This window comes from Pseudopodoces humilis, chromosome 15 (genome assembly GCF_049639895.1).
Source record: "Pseudopodoces humilis isolate 2021_Gansu_Grassland_sample_001 chromosome 15, ASM4963989v1, whole genome shotgun sequence".
Taxonomy (NCBI): domain Eukaryota; kingdom Metazoa; phylum Chordata; class Aves; order Passeriformes; family Paridae; genus Pseudopodoces; species Pseudopodoces humilis.
This window is the reverse complement of record NC_142214.1, coordinates 19,496,558-19,502,950: the sequence shown is the minus strand read 5'-3', so window position 1 is coordinate 19,502,950 and position 6,393 is coordinate 19,496,558.

Sequence of the window (6,393 nt, the reverse complement as noted above, 5' to 3'; positions counted from 1 at the left end):
TGGAGGCTCCTCAGCAGAACGAGCTGCAGACACACTGCCGGTGCCAAAAGGAGCTGGCAAACGTTCCCAGATGGATCTGGCACCTGCAGGCAGCCCTGTTCTCCTCAGGATTTGGGAACTGCAGCTTCTCCCACCCAAGGACACGCTCCAGGCTCGCCCTGCCTGGAGCAGCCTCCAGCTGCAAGGGGCAGCTCTGCAGGGGCAGGCTGGATTTTGGGATGGAGGTTCCTGGCAGAAAGCCTTGGAATTCCTTCTGATTCCTTCCTGGATGGTGCCCACGGTGCCTGAGGGTGACAAACGCCGAACTCAAAAGCATTTTACCGTCTGAGAGCTGCACAGGCTCAAAAATTCAACAAAAATTAAAATTAAATGAGCACCTCCTTAACTGGGCAGCAGCCAACACAAGTGGCACTTGGAGAGGAGCCGTGGGACAGTTTGGAATCTTTCTTGGATGATCCTCTCCTTTCCAGGAGCAGCAGGATCCCCACGGGAGGGCTCTGTGCCCGTTCAGGTGCTGCCTGGAACGTTTACACCCACCTCATTCCCCAGGCAGGAACGGCTGGGAAGTGACTCATTCCTGTTTATCCTTCAATATTTATCCTGCTTCGCTCAGAACTTCCCTCTGATTTGGGGAATTTATTGTCATTTATCTTCATGTCCCAGGAAATTCCTCTTTTTCCAGCGCTTTCTTCCAAAGCCAAGGGGACACAGAGGCCCATTTGATCCCAGGCTTTGATCCTGGACATCACGGGGAGGAAATCCGAGTTTAGACAGAGCCTGGGCATGGGATTGGGAATCGGGAATTCCTGCTGTTCATCCTCTGTGTGGTGCTGGGAACACTGGCAGCTCTTTTCCTCTTTCCCAGAGATTTCCCACTGTGTTTCCCACCTGCTGCAGGTTTGGGAACAGCTCCTGACAGGTCCGTGCCGAGCCCCCTCCCATGAATTTGGGAAAGGGCAGGAATCAGAGATCCCCAGGACATGGCTCCTTCCCAAGGGGATGAACCCCTCAGCTTCCCCCCCCCCGGATTGATTTCCCACAAATTCCTCAGCTTTCCTGGAGCAGCAGGAAGCCATGAATTACCCAGTGACAGTGTTCCCTTAATTGAATGTCATTATCCCTTAATTAATTAAACACCAATTAATTACCTGGAACATTGCGTGACGCGCAGCAAATGCCATCGGCTGCTGGAGACAGAATAATTCAAACCTGGACCAAATAATAATGAGCAGGAATTGTCCAGCAAAGGAAACAGGGAGGATTTTATTCCATTTGGGATTTGTGGGGGAGGAAAACAAACCCTTCCAACCAAATCCCTCCAGGAAATCCAGAGGGGTTTTGCTTTCCAAGCAAAAAAATTCCCTCTGGCATCACCCAAGCAAAAATGTCCCAGCAGCTCAGAGCTCCTTTCACGGGGTTCCACAGAGGAATGCGGATATTCCATGGGGAAAGAAGCGGTTGCCTCGCTTGGCTGGGAAGCATTTGGATTTGGTGGAATTTTCATGGAGGAAAATGGAAAAAAAAATTTGTTTCTTCCTGGTCTGAACAAAATTCAGGAGCAGATCCGAGCTTCCCAACCTGCTGGTGTAGGAGCAATCCCCCCAGACCACCCCGGGCTGGATCTTCTGTTCCCTTTAGGAATTCTGCTTTTCCAACTGGAATAAAACCCAGTTTTCCCTTCTTTTTTTCGGCATTCCGGGATAAAACCCCCCACAAGCTGCAAACTTGCAGCCTCTCCGAGGGGACGGGACATCCCTGGGATCTCGCAGCTTTTCCAGGGATCCTGGGGGGCGGCAGGAGTTAAATCCTTCGGGATGCTCTGCCAGCCAAGCGCGATAATAGCCGTGCTCAGAGCGCCCTAATGGCCCGGGATTGGAAATGGATTAGATTTGATTTTAAACCCGCAGGAAAGGCTGGAGCAGCTCCAGAGAGGGGAGACACGGGCACAAGGAGCAGGAAAAGGAATTCTGATCTTCCCCAAGGATCCCCCTGGATAAATAATCTCTGTTTCCAAACGCCTCCACCAGAGCCAAGCTCCTGCCTCTCATCTCTTATCGCTGTTTTAACGCTGCCTGTGGATTCCCGTCCCTTCTCCAGGCTCCAGAAAGCTCCAGCTGCCAGCAGGAAAATCCATCCAAAGGAAGGAAAAGTTGGGGATGGGGCTCGGGGAGAGCAATTTCGGCTTCACAGCGTTTTATCCCCTTCAGACCCTTCCTCGAGGATGTTTCTCCCTGGCTCACTGGAACCAGGAAAAATTTGGTTTGGGTCCTTCTCTGCTCTGGAGCCAGGCTGGGAGAGCTGGGAATGTTCCCCTGGAGAGGAGAAGGATCCAGGAGAGCTCAGAGCCCCTTCCAGGGCCTGAAGGGGCTCCAGGAGAGCTGGAGAGGGACTGGGGACAAGGGATGGAGGGACAGGACACAGGGAATGGCTCCCAGTGCCAGAGGGCAGGGATGGATGGGATACTGGGAATTCTTGTCTGGGCTGAAATTCCCAGAGCAGCTGTGGCTGCCCCTGGATCCATGGAATACCCAAGGCCAGGCTGGAGCAGCCTGGGATAGTGAGAGGTGTCCCTGCCCGTGGCAGGGGTGGGATGGGATGAGCCTGAAGATCCCATCCCACCCAAACCATTCCCAGGATCCCTCTCCACGGGGCCACCCGAGGCACAGCGGGAATGGCTGAAGAGGAAATCCCTGGAATGGTCGGGACACAGCACCTTGGAATGGTTTATTCCCATGTCCAAACAGAGAACGGGATCAGAGTCCCAGCGAGGAGGAAAGGATGGATCTCTGCTTTAACACATCCCAGGATTTCATTGATCTCTCCCAGAGGGAATCTGCGGCCTGAGCTACCGCAAATAAATCCATTTTTAACTCTGCTGCAATTAGTTTGATTTATGTCTCTTTTCCAATTACTGGGAGATGAAGATCAGGGTCGATGGATTTCCTGGGAACTCTAAATCAGGGAAGAACTCTGTGTTAAAGGGAAAAACCTGGATGTGATCCAGATGGGCAGGGAAAGGCTCTGAGGTGGGGAAGGAGAACCCGGTGAGCCCAAACTGGGCCATGGAAATGGGCAGGGAACAGAAATTTCCAGCACATTCCCAAGTTTTCAGCAGCACCTGCCGGCAGGAGGGGAAGCCCAGCAGGGCCCCTGTGGCTCTGGGAACTCCGGGAATGATGGATGGAGCTCATCAGGAGAGGAGGAAGAGGGATTTGTTGTCTGCATGGAAGGGATTGAATCACTTCATTCCTGCTTTATCAACACCCGGAAAATCCAGCGGGACTTCGCCTACATAAGGAAAACTTATTATGGGTTATAATGAGCCCCTGTCTAAAAACTGCAGGGAAATGGAACTGTTTTGGTGGCTTTTCCAAGCTTTTTTATTAGGGATCAACGGCCCTGCTTTCCCGGGATTTGCCTCACCAGGCCAAGGCCAAAGCTTCCCTCTGTTTCTCCAGAGGGTTTCCTGCTCTTCCCTTATTCCTGCTCCTCGCTGTCCCCATTTCTCTGTGGAAAAAAGCACCACCCCTGGAGCCTCATCCCAAAGTTTCCCATGGCTCCTCCTCAGGAGTTTCCTTGCTGGAAAAATCCCTGCAGAGGGAAGAGCCACTGAGGACGGGCAGAGACCCCGGATCCTGGTTAAACCTGATTATTTTCCTGCTTAATGCTGTGTAATTCTGCAGCAATTCCACGTCTCCCACAGGAAAAAACCAGGAAAATTAGGATGAGGAGGTGCAGAGGGATCTGGCTGCCATTAAAATGCAGGGACAGCCCCGCTGCAGAGGAATTAAATAATGCTCGCTCAGAAGATGAGGAAGCATTTCTGGAGCAGCCGTGGAAAAGTTGCCAGGGAGTTTTCAGCACCAGAAATCAGCTCAGGGGGAAGCTCCCAAGGTAGAAACTCATCCCACGATCCGAAGAAACCAAAATCCAGGCAAAAGTGATAAAGAACTCTCTGTTTGGCAGGAAAACTGGGAGCAGGAGTCTGGAGCAGTTCCCAAAAAAACCCCACCAAGCTCTGGATTATCCCTGAAACCACGGGACTCCAAGATGAAGAAAAAATGGAATTTCGGTCTCCTGGGAAATAAAAACCATTTTATTGTTTGTTTTGTTTTGTTTTCTTTTGTTTTGTTTTGTTTTTTTAAGATAAAAGAGGAAATCTCCCAACATTTTGCAAAACAAAGACAGAAGGAAAATGTTGGAACGGGGAATGTCTGAGCTCAGGTCCTGAACGAGGAGCCCTGAGTGTGCCAGGGAAGGATCCAGAGCCAAGATCCTTCGGCTTCCCAGCGGGAAGCTGCCCTGGCAAGGGCATGGAGCAGATGGTGGGAGCAGGAACAAGAGAGGAGCCCCACAGAGAATCCTTTGGGCAGGAGGAAAAAGGCACAGAGGGGATTTTCAGGAGAAAAAAAGGTTGGGGTTTATTTCAGGAGTGACCCAGACAGAGAAAAGTCTGATGGGGGCGGGGACAAAGCTGATATTCCAGAGATTGGGACGGTCCTGGCAGATGGAATCGCAGACTCCCAGGCACTGGGGAGCAGAGCTGGGACACCTGGAGAGGATGGATTTGGGATTGGGGTGTCTGGAGGTGGGCTGTCCCAGGGCACCGGGACAGGGCACAAGAATTTGGGACGGAAGAGCCAAAAGCGGCACCACCAAAAGGCCTTTGGGAAAGTCACGGCGTGGGAAGGACACGAGGAATTGCCAGGACGTTGAGCCCAGCTGGGAACTTTATCAGGAGAGATAAAATTCCTCCATTAAATCCTTTATCAGCTCTATGGGTGCCCTTCAGAGCAGACAAAGCTCGGGGACATCCACCATCCCTGGGAAAGCATTCCCTGCAAAGATTCCAGAGCTCTGCTGTGGCCTGGGAGCTGCCCTGGTTTGTGGTGCTGGAAGGATCCACTGGGAATGTTTGGGATCCAGAAATGGGACCTGTCTCCTGATGGGATCAGGGAATGCTTTGGGTGGGAAGGGAAGGAAAGCTCATCCCATTCCACCTCATCCATGGCCAGGGACACCTCCCACTGTCCCAGGCTGCTCCAAGCCCTGTCCAGCCTGGCCTTGGGCACTGCCAGGGATCCAGGGGCAGCCCCAGCTGCTCTGGGCACCTCCCCACCCTGCCAGGGAACAATTTCTGCCCCATATCCCATCCAGCCCTGCCCTCTGGCACTGGGAGCCATTCCCTGTGTCCTGTCCCTCCATCCCTTGTCCCCAGTCCCTCTCCAGCTCTCCTGGAGCCCCTTCAGGCTCTGGAAGGGGCTCTGAGCTCTCCTTTGGAGACAGGACAGGAGTGTTGGGATTGCTCAGCCTGGAGAAGAGCAGAATCCATGGATCTCCCTCTGTCCAGATATTTTGTCCCAGGAAAAACCCAAAATCCAGGGAAAACCCCCCTGTGGCTGCTGCTCTGCAGCCCTTGCTCCTAAACCAGGCCTGAACTTGGGAGGGGCTTTCCTGGGACATTTCTTCCATGGGCTGAACCCAGGTGCTCCTGAAGATCTAAAGAGGAGCAGAGAGCTCTTCCCATCCTACAGGAACTGGAGCTGATCCCACAGGATGAAACCACCCTGAGCCCTTTGGTTGCTGCTTCCCAAACCTGTGCTCGTCTGGGAAACCTCCCCCTGCTCCAGAGGCTTGGGAAGAAAATCCAGGACCTTTCCTGGCACTCCTCGGAGCTCCAGCAGGATCAGCTCCTGCCTCGGAGCACGGCGTGCCCTGTGCCAGAGATGTGAGAAATCCAACGGATTTTCTTGGAAAAATCCATACCTGGGGAGAACAATAACAGCAAGGCCTGGAAAACAACCTGGAAAATCAGAAAATGGGTGTGCTCCAGGCGTGGGGAAAGGGAAGGGGAAGGGGAAGGGGAAAGGAATTGCCCTGAGCACGGGGCAATGGGGAAGGGGTGGGAGCAGCTGGAAACTCTGCCTTTTCCTAATAACCACAGGTTAGGGATGAAGTGTCGACATGATCCCACATCCCGGAGATCCTATCCCTGCTCCCCATCCCTGCCAGATGCTCCAGAGGCAGAATTCCCATTCCAGCTGTGGGATGAGGCTCTGGCTGTGCTCAGGAATAGCTGAGCCGTCCCCAGCCTGCACCAAACCCTCTCATTCCATCCCCTGCTGCTTCCAGAGGGCCGAGGGAAGTGCTGGGAGCAGGACAGGGCTCCCTGGAGGTGTTTGCTGGGAGGAACTGGGGGATGTGTCCAGCTCCGAGCCCGGGATCCCTGCAGAATCCACACGGCTCCGTGTGGGCTCCATCCACCCCAGAAGATGCCCCCAGACCGTGATCCCTGGCGCTTCCCAGCCCCTCTCCCACATTCTCCCGGTGGGAGAAGTTACCAGGCTGGAATAATTCGATTTTCCAGTGCCTCTGGAATGAGAGCAGCTCCCT